Source organism: Siphateles boraxobius, unplaced genomic scaffold (genome assembly GCF_051911475.1).
Source record: "Siphateles boraxobius isolate OS27281-9 unplaced genomic scaffold, OSU_SipBor_1 77, whole genome shotgun sequence".
In the NCBI taxonomy this organism is placed as follows: Eukaryota; Metazoa; Chordata; class Actinopteri; order Cypriniformes; family Leuciscidae; genus Siphateles; species Siphateles boraxobius.
Window position 1 is genome coordinate 5,992,569 of NW_027509205.1, and position 13,945 is coordinate 6,006,513.

Below are 13,945 nucleotides of genomic sequence, written 5' to 3' on the forward strand. Positions count from 1 at the left end.
TCAAACACACACCTGATTCAACTCATCAGCTCATTCGTAAAAACTCCAAGAGATAAGAGAGAGACATCAAAAACCTGCAGAGTCGGGCTCTTTTGCTGTTGTTGTTGTGGATGATGTTGTTTTCATGCTCCGGATCCATGAGCCAAAAATCAATTTCATACGCGGTCACCGGATAGTGGACGAATCAGATGTTAAACGAGATAAGAACAGAGTTGTTGTTTTTTTTTCCCTCTCACACCACCATTACCTGTATAGCATATGATCACCTACAACACCTTTAAAGCACCCATACACAGCAATATACGTTACTTCCATTAACACCTGCTGCCACACAAGACTAAAACATCTCTTTCATTGAACACAGTTTTTGGGGGTGCACCGTTCCCAGAAGTACTGCAATACCGGGTCGATGCGTGGAGTGGACGGAGCAAGCCCCTCTTCCATCTCCCAGTTCCAAAAATCAATTTAATATATGGTGCCCGGGTAGGGCACGTATCAGATATTAAACTGATAAGAACAGATACTACACTTGATCTTAGCCAAAAGGCCGAGAAGCGATGACACAATGACGCAGAGGCGGGGGAGCCGTCAAAGGCCACGCCCACCTGGGCCGTGGCGAGAGGGTCTAAAGGTCGCCAACAAACAAGCTCAGCTCACAGCAATACAAGCTCAGCTTGACTGTTGACACCGAAAATGGATCACAGCAGAGCGCACAACACGACACTTTGGAGTGCAACCTGGGATTTTGGACCAACAAACATTCTGCCCTAAAAGTGAGCGGGCAGACCAAAGCGTACGTCGTAGAGACTTGAAACTCTTGAGGGATGGTAGTACCCGCCCGGTCTACAACATCACCAAGGCTCGGCCCAATCGGCCCCAAGGTGGCGCTGCAGCGATCAGAAGTACGAAATGCCTCGTAACTCCTGAACCGTCCGTCGCAGACCCAAGTGTCTTACATCACCGGAATCCTTGGCTCGGGCCGAACAAGACGCAGGCCTCGGATTCGATGGTTGCGCTGGCGAGATTTTCGGGTATTTGGGATTTTGTGAAAAAGCTACTTTTGCACACTAGTCCTAGGTCTTTCGCCCGATCTGACCCAAACCGGTGCAGAAAGATTCCCTGGAGTCTGATTGCCTACAGCGATGGGGAAAAAAGTCGGAATTTCGATTCACGTTGGCGACGGGACGCCAAAACGTTGGGAGTGGGCGAGGCGGGCTTTACTTAAATGGCCATAACTCTCCAACGGAATGAGACAATTACACCCAAGTCGGTACACCTGTGCACGGGCTCAGCCTGTGCTCAGGTGAAAAGGGATGTGGCGACTGGCCACTTGGTGGCGCTGTAAACAGTAAAAACAACAACATGAATACGGCCATAGGCGACTGTATGTCAGGTGATTTTTCACACATGCACAAGGTATTCATACCACATGATAGAACTCCTCATTCGGAACAACTTTGCTTCTAGGACCACTACTGCCAATAAAAGCGCTGGTTGAATAATGGAGATTATTTGAAGAATGATGAAAAAAATAAACTAAAAAACAGCCCTACTTTTGCAGACTGGTCCTAGGTTGAGAGTTTTACATCTCTCGATCAACCACTGCAGTTCAATTCTCTGGACTTCCTAGGTCGTTAACTACCAGAAGAAGAGGAACTCGAACAATCTGCTCTTTTAACCAGTGTGTCCAGGGGAGAGCGCGAACGCAGTCCCCCACTACCATAAATTATGCAGTCGAGATTCCCACATTTGGGGAATTCGCAGGGGTCAGCACAACCGGAGTGCAATGGCCGAGCCTCGCCCTGGGTGAACCACCTTCCTGATCATGGTGTCTCCCCTGCCAGGTAAGTATGAATTCCCAGGCCTCCCGTCAGAGGCACCGTGTCCCTCTCCGCAATCCTCACCAACGGTCGGACAATCAAACACACACCTGATTCAACTCATCAGCTCATTCGTAAAAACTCCAAGAGATAAGAGAGAGACATCAAAAACCTGCAGAGTCGGGCTCTTTTGCTGTTGTTGTTGTGGATGATGTTGTTTTCATGCTCCGGATCCATGAGCCAAAAATCAATTTCATACGCGGTCACCGGATAGTGGACGAATCAGATGTTAAACGAGATAAGAACAGAGTTGTTGTTTTTTTTTCCCTCTCACACCACCATTACCTGTATAGCATATGATCACCTACAACACCTTTAAAGCACCCATACACAGCAATATACGTTACTTCCATTAACACCTGCTGCCACACAAGACTAAAACATCTCTTTCATTGAACACAGTTTTTGGGGGTGCACCGTTCCCAGAAGTACTGCAATACCGGGTCGATGCGTGGAGTGGACGGAGCAAGCCCCTCTTCCATCTCCCAGTTCCAAAAATCAATTTAATATATGGTGCCCGGGTAGGGCACGTATCAGATATTAAACTGATAAGAACAGATACTACACTTGATCTTAGCCAAAAGGCCGAGAAGCGATGACACAATGACGCAGAGGCGGGGGAGCCGTCAAAGGCCACGCCCACCTGGGCCGTGGCGAGAGGGTCTAAAGGTCGCCAACAAACAAGCTCAGCTCACAGCAATACAAGCTCAGCTTGACTGTTGACACCGAAAATGGATCACAGCAGAGCGCACAACACGACACTTTGGAGTGCAACCTGGGATTTTGGACCAACAAACATTCTGCCCTAAAAGTGAGCGGGCAGACCAAAGCGTACGTCGTAGAGACTTGAAACTCTTGAGGGATGGTAGTACCCGCCCGGTCTACAACATCACCAAGGCTCGGCCCCAAGGTGGCGCTGCAGCGATCAGAAGTACGAAATGCCTCGTAACTCCTGAACCGTCCGTCGCAGACCCAAGTGTCTTACATCACCGGAATCCTTGGCTCGGGCCGAACAAGACGCAGGCCTCGGATTCGATGGTTGCGCTGGGGAGATTTTCGGGTATTTGGGATTTTGTGAAAAAGCTACTTTTGCACACTAGTCCTAGGTCTTTCGCCCGATCTGACCCAAACCGGTGCAGAAAGATTCCCTGGAGTCTGATTGCCGACAGCGATGGGGAAAAAAGTCGGAATTTCGATTCACGTTGGCGACGGGACGCCAAAACGTTGGGAGTGGGCGAGGCGGGCTTTACTTAAATGGCCATAACTCTCCAACGGAATGAGACAATTACACCCAAGTCGGTACACCTGTGCACGGGCTCAGCCTGTGCTCAGGTGAAAAGGGATGTGGCGACTGGCCACTTGGTGGCGCTGTAAACAGTAAAAACAACAACATGAATACGGCCATAGGCGACTGTATGTCAGGTGATTTTTCACACATGCACAAGGTATTCATACCACATGATAGAACTCCTCATTCGGAACAACTTTGCTTCTAGGACCACTACTGCCAATAAAAGCGCTGGTTGAATAATGGAGATTATTTGAAGAATGATGAAAAAAATAAACTAAAAAACAGCCCTACTTTTGCAGACTGGTCCTAGGTTGAGAGTTTTACATCTCTCGATCAACCACTGCAGTTCAATTCTCTGGACTTCCTAGGTCGTTAACTACCAGAAGAAGAGGAACTCGAACAATCTGCTCTTTTAACCAGTGTGTCCAGGGGAGAGCGCGAACGCAGTCCCCCACTACCATAAATTATGCAGTCGAGATTCCCACATTTGGGGAATTCGCAGGGGTCAGCACAACCGGAGTGCAATGGCCGAGCCTCGCCCTGGGTGAACCACCTTCCTGATCATGGTGTCTCCCCTGCCAGGTAAGTATGAATTCCCAGGCCTCCCGTCAGAGGCACCGTGTCCCTCTCCGCAATCCTCACCAACGGTCGGACAATCAAACACACACCTGATTCAACTCATCAGCTCATTCGTAAAAACTCCAAGAGATAAGAGAGAGACATCAAAAACCTGCAGAGTCGGGCTCTTTTGCTGTTGTTGTTGTGGATGATGTTGTTTTCATGCTCCGGATCCATGAGCCAAAAATCAATTTCATACGCGGTCACCGGATAGTGGACGAATCAGATGTTAAACGAGATAAGAACAGAGTTGTTGTTTTTTTTTCCCTCTCACACCACCATTACCTGTATAGCATATGATCACCTACAACACCTTTAAAGCACCCATACACAGCAATATACGTTACTTCCATTAACACCTGCTGCCACACAAGACTAAAACATCTCTTTCATTGAACACAGTTTTTGGGGGTGCACCGTTCCCAGAAGTACTGCAATACCGGGTCGATGCGTGGAGTGGACGGAGCAAGCCCCTCTTCCATCTCCCAGTTCCAAAAATCAATTTAATATATGGTGCCCGGGTAGGGCACGTATCAGATATTAAACTGATAAGAACAGATACTACACTTGATCTTAGCCAAAAGGCCGAGAAGCGATGACACAATGACGCAGAGGCGGGGGAGCCGTCAAAGGCCACGCCCACCTGGGCCGTGGCGAGAGGGTCTAAAGGTCGCCAACAAACAAGCTCAGCTCACAGCAATACAAGCTCAGCTTGACTGTTGACACCGAAAATGGATCACAGCAGAGCGCACAACACGACACTTTGGAGTGCAACCTGGGATTTTGGACCAACAAACATTCTGCCCTAAAAGTGAGCGGGCAGACCAAAGCGTACGTCGTAGAGACTTGAAACTCTTGAGGGATGGTAGTACCCGCCCGGTCTACAACATCACCAAGGCTCGGCCCAATCGGCCCCAAGGTGGCGCTGCAGCGATCAGAAGTACGAAATGCCTCGTAACTCCTGAACCGTCCGTCGCAGACCCAAGTGTCTTACATCACCGGAATCCTTGGCTCGGGCCGAACAAGACGCAGGCCTCGGATTCGATGGTTGCGCTGGCGAGATTTTCGGGTATTTGGGATTTTGTGAAAAAGCTACTTTTGCACACTAGTCCTAGGTCTTTCGCCCGATCTGACCCAAACCGGTGCAGAAAGATTCCCTGGAGTCTGATTGCCGACAGCGATGGGGAAAAAAGTCGGAATTTCGATTCACGTTGGCGACGGGACGCCAAAACGTTGGGAGTGGGCGAGGCGGGCTTTACTTAAATGGCCATAACTCTCCAACGGAATGAGACAATTACACCCAAGTCGGTACACCTGTGCACGGGCTCAGCCTGTGCTCAGGTGAAAAGGGATGTGGCGACTGGCCACTTGGTGGCGCTGTAAACAGTAAAAACAACAACATGAATACGGCCGTAGGCGACTGTATGTCAGGTGATTTTTCACACATGCACAAGGTATTCATACCACATGATAGAACTCCTCATTCGGAACAACTTTGCTTCTAGGACCACTACTGCCAATAAAAGCGCTGGTTGAATAATGGAGATTATTTGAAGAATGATGAAAAAAATAAACTAAAAAACAGCCCTACTTTTGCAGACTGGTCCTAGGTTGAGAGTTTTACATCTCTCGATCAACCACTGCAGTTCAATTCTCTGGACTTCCTAGGTCGTTAACTACCAGAAGAAGAGGAACTCGAACAATCTGCTCTTTTAACCAGTGTGTCCAGGGGAGAGCGCGAACGCAGTCCCCCACTACCATAAATTATGCAGTCGAGATTCCCACATTTGGGGAATTCGCAGGGGTCAGCACAACCGGAGTGCAATGGCCGAGCCTCGCCCTGGGTGAACCACCTTCCTGATCATGGTGTCTCCCCTGCCAGGTAAGTATGAATTCCCAGGCCTCCCGTCAGAGGAACCGTGTCCCTCTCCGCAATCCTCACCAACGGTCGGACAATCAAACACACACCTGATTCAACTCATCAGCTCATTCGTAAAAACTCCAAGAGATAAGAGAGAGACATCAAAAACCTGCAGAGTCGGGCTCTTTTGCTGTTGTTGTTGTGGATGATGTTGTTTTCATGCTCCGGATCCATGAGCCAAAAATCAATTTCATACGCGGTCACCGGATAGTGGACGAATCAGATGTTAAACGAGATAAGAACAGAGTTGTTGTTTTTTTTTCCCTCTCACACCACCATTACCTGTATAGCATATGATCACCTACAACACCTTTAAAGCACCCATACACAGCAATATACGTTACTTCCATTAACACCTGCTGCCACACAAGACTAAAACATCTCTTTCATTGAACACAGTTTTTGGGGGTGCACCGTTCCCAGAAGTACTGCAATACCGGGTCGATGCGTGGAGTGGACGGAGCAAGCCCCTCTTCCATCTCCCAGTTCCAAAAATCAATTTAATATATGGTGCCCGGGTAGGGCACGTATCAGATATTAAACTGATAAGAACAGATTTTTCTTTCGAAAAAAGTTTATTGTCACATTGTTTCATTCCATTCTTTCAATATCCATTTTTTCCTTATAAAATCACATTTTTGCACATATCTTAAAACAACAAAAAGGACATAAGTTACAGTTAAAAATCAGTTATGTTGATGTGTTGTGTAAAAGTCCATGTATGTTGTGTGTTGTTTTAAAGTAAAGGTAAAATGGATTAAAATAAAATAGGAATGCAAATATAAAACAATAAAACAATTAAATATGCCAAATAAAACATCTCTTGTACAGGATCGAGGGTGAGTCCCTATCAAGAATGTCCATTCACTCCAGGTCTCCAGAACAGGCCCCAGACTCCTCGCTTCCAGTGCCCAGCGGAGATCCCCTCTCCTCCGGCCCGCTGGCCCGCTGTTCCCGTAGCCAGAGTGGTGAGGGTGCATCTACGTGCGGCCAGGTACGGTGGCGGCCGGGACCTTCTCCGTGTGACCTCGGCCCCCCCATCCGAATAACGACGTGCGGCCCACCCTGCAGCGTTGATGTTATCCTCTGCTCGCACGCGTGGAGGGGGACCGTCACGCGTTTCCCCACCAGCAGGTTTCTGGTGACCCAGATGGCATCCTTGATGTGGTTGAGGGTGAGCCAGAGCGAGGCAAACGTTGGTGGTGTCAACTCCTTCAAGCCCTGACCCACCCCCAGGATGGCGAGCTTATAGTCCACCTGGGCCCCACCCGCTGGCAGGCACGGGAAAAACAGGGGGCCTGTCTTGGCCCACAGGTCCCGCGCAGCGCCGCACTCCCAGAGCAGATGTTGAACGGTCTCCGGGGAACCACATCCGGACCGTGGGCAGGTGGAGTTTTTGGCCATGCCTCTGGAGTGCATGACCGCCCTGACCGGGAGGATCTCATGAGCCACCATCCACGACAGGTCCTTAAGCCTGTTCTGGAGAGCTGGGTGGGCTGCGTTCCTCCAAACGTCTTTGGCCTCACCTAGTGTGAGGCCTGGAACTGGACTCACCGATTCTCGATCCTGCACAAGAGAGACGAGAGACTTGTGATTAGTTAAAACAGTGGCATCATTTGTTTCTAAAAGATATTTCTTTAAAAATTTCTTAATAAAACTATGCTCTTTTGACAAATTAAAAGACACTGGACTTTTAAGATCAATGGGTAAAATTTTCAAACTTCTTAGGTATGACCCCATCCAGAATCGGGTCATGGCTGCTGTCTTGTGTTCTCTGGATGGGGTCAGTGCATACTGGATATGGAGGGCGGCAAAGCGGCTGCCTAAAAACAGGTGGGGGTCTGGGAGGCCTTTCCCGCCATTCTCTTTTTTCTTTTTAACGACCTCCCTCTTGATTCGTTCCCACTTGGACCCCCACAGGAAATAAAATACCGCCCTCTCCAACTTAGCCAGGAATCGTCTTGGGGGACTAAAAACAGAACAGACAAGTAAAATTAGTGGTAAAATCACTGCTTTAAAAATTAAAATCTTGCCTTCTAACGTCAGTTGTCTTAGTCCCCAAAAGCCCAGTCTTTGTCTGACTTTCCCTAACATGTCAGTCCAGTTTCCTGGTCCTCCACCCTCCCTGTCAAATTTTACTCCTAAAATTTTCAAATCCTTTTCTTTAAAATCCAAATCTAGTCCTCCTGTGTCCACGTCGCCCCACGGCCCGAAGAGCAGGGCCTCGGACTTACTCCTGTTAAGCTTGGCGCCCGAGGCCCGACCGTACCAGTCAGTCAAGTCCATTGCTCTTCGTACTGATAAAAAGTCAGTCGCTAAAAGGGTCACGTCATCCATATATAAAACGCAGGTCGCCGTCAGTCCACCAGTTCCTGGGATATCTAGTCCTTTAATCCATTTATCCCTTCTCAAGATCTGTGCCAGTGGCTCAATACAAGCCACATACAGAAGGGGAGATAAAGGACACCCCTGACGGACACCGCTGTGGATATTTACAGCTTTGGAAAGATGCCCATTTGCAAGAAATTTGCTGCTTAAGCCCTCATACAGCAGTCCCACCCAAGCTATAAACCTCTCTGGAAAGCCCATTTTTTGCAGTACCTGAAGGAGGTACTGGTGCGAGACCCGATCAAAAGCTTTTTCAAAGTCTAAATTTAGGACTACAAGCCTAATGTTTCTGTCTCTCGCATAACAGATGGCGTCTCTGATCAGTACCAGGCTGTCCGTGATCTTCCTGCCGGGCACAGCGCAAGCTTGATCCAGGTGGATTACGTCCTCTAAAACAGTCGACATGCGTGTAGCTAAAATCTTACTAAAAAGTTTACAATCATAATTTAAAAGAGTGATTGGTCGCCAGTTTCTCAAGTCAGTCTTGTCTCCTTTTTTGTACAGTAATGTAACTATCCCTACTCTAAAGCTGTCTGGAAGTCTGTCAAGAGTCTCAAATTCTTTAAAAACTGTAAGTAAGTCATGTGCTAAAATGTCCCAGAAAGTCAGATAAAACTCAAAGGGGAGTCCGTCCATGCCCGGGGACTTCCCCTTCTTAAAACCCTTTAAAGCTTTTTCCAATTCTAAAAGATTAAAATCCTGGGATAAAAGCACATCTGGACTCTTAACTTTTTTATCTAAAAACCCTAAAACTTCCTCTAAGATGCCATTGTGTACCTCTTTAGTGCCGTATAAATTACTGTAAAAACTTTCAATTTCCCCTAAAATCAGGTCAGTTGTATTTACTTCCCCCCCTCTAAAAGTTTTTAAAATATTGATCGACCCTCCCCGAGCTATTGTCTTTTTAAAAAAATACCTGGTACACTTCTCTCCTTCCTCTAACTCCCTTTCTCTACATCTTAAAATGACACCTTTGCTCTTTGTTTCAGACAGATCTGACATTTCTTTCTTTACTTCTTTTATTTCATTTGTAAAATCCAATCCATTGTTTAAAAGGTTAAAATATCTCTGCAGTCTTTTTTGCAACCCCATCATGCGTCTTTTTTCTTTATTCTTTTTTTCTTTTCCAATTTGTTTAAAAAACCGTCCTGTCCTTTGTTTCACCATCTCCCACCACTGTGCACGTGAGTCGTAAAAGTCCTGGAGGGTCTGCCATTGGCTGAACTGCTCCCTATACTCACTAACCACTTCCTCGTCCTCTAATAGGGAACAGTTCAGCTTCCACAGCCCTCCCCCTGCAGTCACACCCGTGGGGAGTGAAAGAGTGCAAGACAGCATCATGTGGTCGGAAAAAAAGAGGGGGGTCAATGTAGCATCGGTCGGCGGGAGGTCCCTGGTAAAAATATAGTCAATTCGAGAGGCTCTGGCACCGTCACCACTGAACCAGGTGAAGCCTTCCTCTCTTTGATGCATTGTTTTAAAACAGTCAACTAACTTAAAATCTTTGACTATATTTTGTAATAAAACCGATGTCTTGTCGACCTTAAAATCCTCTCCTACCCTCCTTCTGTCCTTTTTTGATAATACACAATTAAAATCCCCTGCTACCACTAGGGGAGCCCTGCCTAGCATGTGGGGTTGCAAGTCTTCTAAAAGCTCATACCTGTTATTTTTTTCAGTAAAACCATACATATTTAAAATGTTAAGATCCTTACCTAAAAAAGTCAGATTTGCTAAAATTGCCCGCCCGTCCCTCACCACAGTGCTGCCCTTCACCAAAAGGTTGGGATTTTTTATTAAAATAGCAACACCGTCATTTTTGTTAAAATTGGACCCACTCCAAATGGAAAAACCTGGGGTCCAAATCTCCTCCCACTTCCTGTAATTTGTTAAAAAGGGCAAACCACATTCTTGCAATAAAAACACATCTGACTTAAAAGTTTTTAAAAAGGATAACACACTCTGTGCTCGCAAAGTAGACCTCACACTTCTCACATTGATTGTAGAGATAGTGAGGGCCATGAGCAGTATGGTTAAAAATACAAGCATTAATAGAAGGATAAAACCAAAAGACTGCAGAAAGTTACATTAAAATCATGTTATGTCATGTAGCACTTGCTTCTCCTTTTCCCCAGAAAAACTGGGATCAGGAGGGCAAATGCTCGCCGCCTCAGAGTCCACAAATACCCCTTTTCCACCAACAAGAACCGGGTGCTGGTTCAGAGCCAGAGCCAAAGCTGGTTCAGAGTGGGTTCGACTGACGAGCTTAATAAGAACCGATTTGCCTTTCCACCGGCTAGAGAGCCACAACAGAGCCAGATCTTACGTCACTGTATACGTCTCATGTTGCCCAGCAACGCTAGTGCGGTAGCGCCAAACAGTACGCCAGGCTTGTTCGAGATGCATCGGCTTCTCGCAGATCGATCTCCGCATGACATCAAAGCACTGCGATAGCGTTCTAAAAGCACAAGGAGTCGTATGTTCTCCAAACACTCCCGCAGCTCGGATCGGTCCGCGCCGCTCCGATGCATCTCGAACAAGCCATCAACAATAACGGACGTTGCAATACTATGGATGCTCATGGGTTTACAAAATACATCGGAGTCCAACGCGTTTGTGCAGCTCGCCGTAACTTACATAGACGGATATTTATAATCGAGCTGCTATTAGCTCGACTAGCTGCTATTTAAAAATGGCGGTCACAAGTTTCTATTCGTCTTGTTGGTCACGGTAACCCCGCCCCCAGCCCCTGACGCAAGTGGTTCTTACTTGGCTCTGTTCTAGACCAGCAATGATTTGGTGCTACTTAAGAACCACTTTTCCTGGTTCGGAGCTGGTGCTTTGCGTGTGGAAAACCAAAGAACCGAATTGAAACTAGGCTCTGGCTCCGAACCAGCACCAGCTCTGCCTTGGTGGAAAAGGGGTAAGAGAGAACCTCTTGTGGCTCCTTCGGTGACGATGTTCTAAGCTTAACGTGCAAAAAGGAGACTTCATTGGGAGATTCTGCGGGCCACATACGGTCTAGATCTAACGAAGAGGAACTATCTAGCCGATGCGATGCCCGCAGCCTTTTCTCCTCTGTTTGAAGCAGAGGAGATCTCGCAGACCTTTTTTGCACCTGAGCATTGGGGAGTGAACCCTCGGATTCACCCCCACTATCCACCACACTAACCTCCGATACGGTGTAGAGTGAGGAAGCCGTTGCATCCTCCTCCTCCTCCTCCATTTTGTTTTCACTTCTCTCTTGTTGGGGAACGGCTTCCTCACTCTGTTCGCTGTTAAAACTTGACTCCGCCCCTGTGGCCGCCCCACTTCCTTCCTCCTGCCCACTCCCTGAGGCTGGCTGGGAAATAGAATTTCCCGCCAAAACCTCAGGGACCGCCTCCTCCTTCCTTTGCTCTTTTGTTTGTTCCACATGTGGGGCGGCCATTTTGTTGCCTTTCAGTTTGTTGGCAAAACTTTTAGGGCAATCTCTGTAGAGATGGGATGACTCCCCACAGAGGTTGCACCGCCTGCCATTGGTACACTCTTCAAAAGTATGACCAATTTCTCTGCATTTCCCACATATCATTTCCTGGCATGCTTCAGCTAAGTGCCCAAACTTTCCACATTTTCTACATAATTTGGGCATACCCTGGTAGTGAATGTAGCCTCTGTTCTCACCCAACACAATCATAGAAGGCAGATGCTTCAGGCCCTGGTAGCCCCCAGCGTCTTCCCATTGTTTAATGGGAATTCGCCAGGAGCATGTCCAAATACCATCCTCATCTAAAACCTTGACTGGCTGGCTTCGAACTGTGCAAAATCTGCCCAGCCAGACACAAATGTCCTCCCCAGTCACTGTCTCATTAAACATTCTAACAATCACAGTTTTAAGTGTGTTGTCAGAGAGCTTTTCAACAGTAAACATGGACAGCTGGGATTTAGCTACTTCAAATCTGTGCCAGAAATCATTCAGGTGGGAAACCGCTCTAAAACTAACATCAAATCCTTTGTTCAGGGGCAGAGTCACGATGCAATTCAGATCATCAGGTTTAAAATTTAGAGTTTTTTGGATCAGCTTCCTGGAGAAGTCAAGACGTGACATCCCCAGGAGCTTCCCCTCAACTTCTTTGAATAAAAAACGCACGCTGTGGTGCCTCCTCATGCCGGCACGGGCAGCCGACATGGTGGAGACACCAACAGCCTAAAACTTTAAAAAACAATAAATAAATAAATAAATAAATAGATAAAAAGGTCTTACCTTAAAACAGAACCGGAATAAAAGCAGCTGGATCAATGTACCTCTCAAAAGTTTGGGGCTCAAGTCACTGAAGGACCCAAGCCGGAAAAACCTCCAAGAGGCGATCGCTGTCTCTACCCTAGGACCAGACACTTGATCTTAGCCAAAAGGCCGAGAAGCGATGACACAATGACGCAGAGGCGGGGGAGCCGTCAAAGGCCACGCCCACCTGGGCCGTGGCGAGAGGGTCTAAAGGTCGCCAGCAAACAAGCTCAGCTCACAGCAATACAAGCTCAGCTTGACTGTTGACACCGAAAATGGATCACAGCAGAGCGCACAACACGACACTTTGGAGTGCAACCTGGGATTTTGGACCAACAAACATTCTGCCCTAAAAGTGAGCGGGCAGACCAAAGCGTACGTCGTAGAGACTTGAAACTCTTGAGGGATGGTAGTACCCGCCCGGTCTACAACATCACCAAGGCTCGGCCCCAAGGTGGCGCTGCAGCGATCAGAAGTACGAAATGCCTCGTAACTCCTGAACCGTCCGTCGCAGACCCAAGTGTCTTACATCACCGGAATCCTTGGCTCGGGCCGAACAAGACGCAGGCCTCGGATTCGATGGTTGCGCTGGCGAGATTTTCGGGTATTTGGGATTTTGTGATAAAGCTACTTTTGCACACTAGTCCTAGGTCTTTCGCCCGATCTGACCCAAACCGGTGCAGAAAGATTCCCTGGAGTCTGATTGCCGACAGCGATGGGGAAAAAAGTCGGAATTTCGATTCACGTTGGCGACGGGACGCCAAAACGTTGGGAGTGGGCGAGGCGGGCTTTACTTAAATGGCCATAACTCTCCAACGGAATGAGACAATTACACCCAAGTCGGTACACCTGTGCACGGGCTCAGCCTGTGCTCAGGTGAAAAGGGATGTGGCGACTGGCCACTTGGTGGCGCTGTAAACAGTAAAAACAACAACATGAATACGGCCATAGGCGACTGTATGTCAGGTGATTTTTCACACATGCACAAGGTATTCATACCACATGATAGAACTCCTCATTCGGAACAACTTTGCTTCTAGGACCACTGCTGCCAATAAAAGCGCTGGTTGAATAATGGAGATTATTTGAAGAATGATGAAAAAAATAAACTAAAAAACAGCCCTACTTTTGCAGACTGGTCCTAGGTTGAGAGTTTTACATCTCTCGATCAACCACTGCAGTTCAATTCTCTGGACTTCCTAGGTCGTTAACTACCAGAAGAAGAGGAACTCGAACAATCTGCTCTTTTAACCAGTGTGTCCAGGGGAGAGCGCGAACGCAGTCCCCCACTACCATAAATTATGCAGTCGAGATTCCCACATTTGGGGAATTCGCAGGGGTCAGCACAACCGGAGTGCAATGGCCGAGCCTCGCCCTGGGTGAACCACCTTCCTGATCATGGTGTCTCCCCTGCCAGGTAAGTATGAATTCCCAGGCCTCCCGTCAGAGGCACCGTGTCCCTCTCCGCAATCCTCACCAACGGTCGGACAATCAAACACACACCTGATTCAACTCATCAGCTCATTCGTAAAAACTCCAAGAGATAAGAGAGAGACATCAAAAACCTGCAGAGTCGGGCTCTT

The 13,945-nt window shown here is 47.7% G+C and overlaps 7 non-coding genes and 1 pseudogene across 7 annotated transcripts; all 8 read right to left on the reverse strand.

Annotated features, from left to right (window-relative positions):
• Positions 1-368: 368 nt before the first annotated feature.
• Positions 369-559, reverse strand: LOC143727127 (U2 spliceosomal RNA). The gene has a single exon (XR_013199335.1). It is a non-coding gene; the product is annotated as a U2 spliceosomal RNA (small nuclear RNA).
• Positions 560-1,688: 1,129 nt separating this feature from the next.
• LOC143726723 (U1 spliceosomal RNA) lies at positions 1,689-1,852 on the reverse strand. The gene has a single exon (XR_013198957.1). It is a non-coding gene; the product is annotated as a U1 spliceosomal RNA (small nuclear RNA).
• A 434-nt stretch (positions 1,853-2,286) lies between these two features.
• Positions 2,287-2,477, reverse strand: LOC143727128 (U2 spliceosomal RNA). Its single transcript, XR_013199336.1, has one exon. It is a non-coding gene; the product is annotated as a U2 spliceosomal RNA (small nuclear RNA).
• A 1,120-nt stretch (positions 2,478-3,597) lies between these two features.
• On the reverse strand, positions 3,598-3,761 carry LOC143726724 (U1 spliceosomal RNA). The gene has a single exon (XR_013198958.1). It is a non-coding gene; the product is annotated as a U1 spliceosomal RNA (small nuclear RNA).
• A 434-nt stretch (positions 3,762-4,195) lies between these two features.
• On the reverse strand, positions 4,196-4,386 carry LOC143727129 (U2 spliceosomal RNA). The gene has a single exon (XR_013199337.1). It is a non-coding gene; the product is annotated as a U2 spliceosomal RNA (small nuclear RNA).
• Positions 4,387-5,515: 1,129 nt separating this feature from the next.
• LOC143726725 (U1 spliceosomal RNA) lies at positions 5,516-5,679 on the reverse strand. Its single transcript, XR_013198959.1, has one exon. It is a non-coding gene; the product is annotated as a U1 spliceosomal RNA (small nuclear RNA).
• Positions 5,680-6,113: 434 nt separating this feature from the next.
• On the reverse strand, positions 6,114-6,289 carry LOC143727283 (U2 spliceosomal RNA; annotated as a pseudogene).
• Positions 6,290-13,623: 7,334 nt separating this feature from the next.
• Positions 13,624-13,787, reverse strand: LOC143726726 (U1 spliceosomal RNA). The gene has a single exon (XR_013198960.1). It is a non-coding gene; the product is annotated as a U1 spliceosomal RNA (small nuclear RNA).
• Between the last annotated feature and the right edge of the window lie 158 nt (positions 13,788-13,945).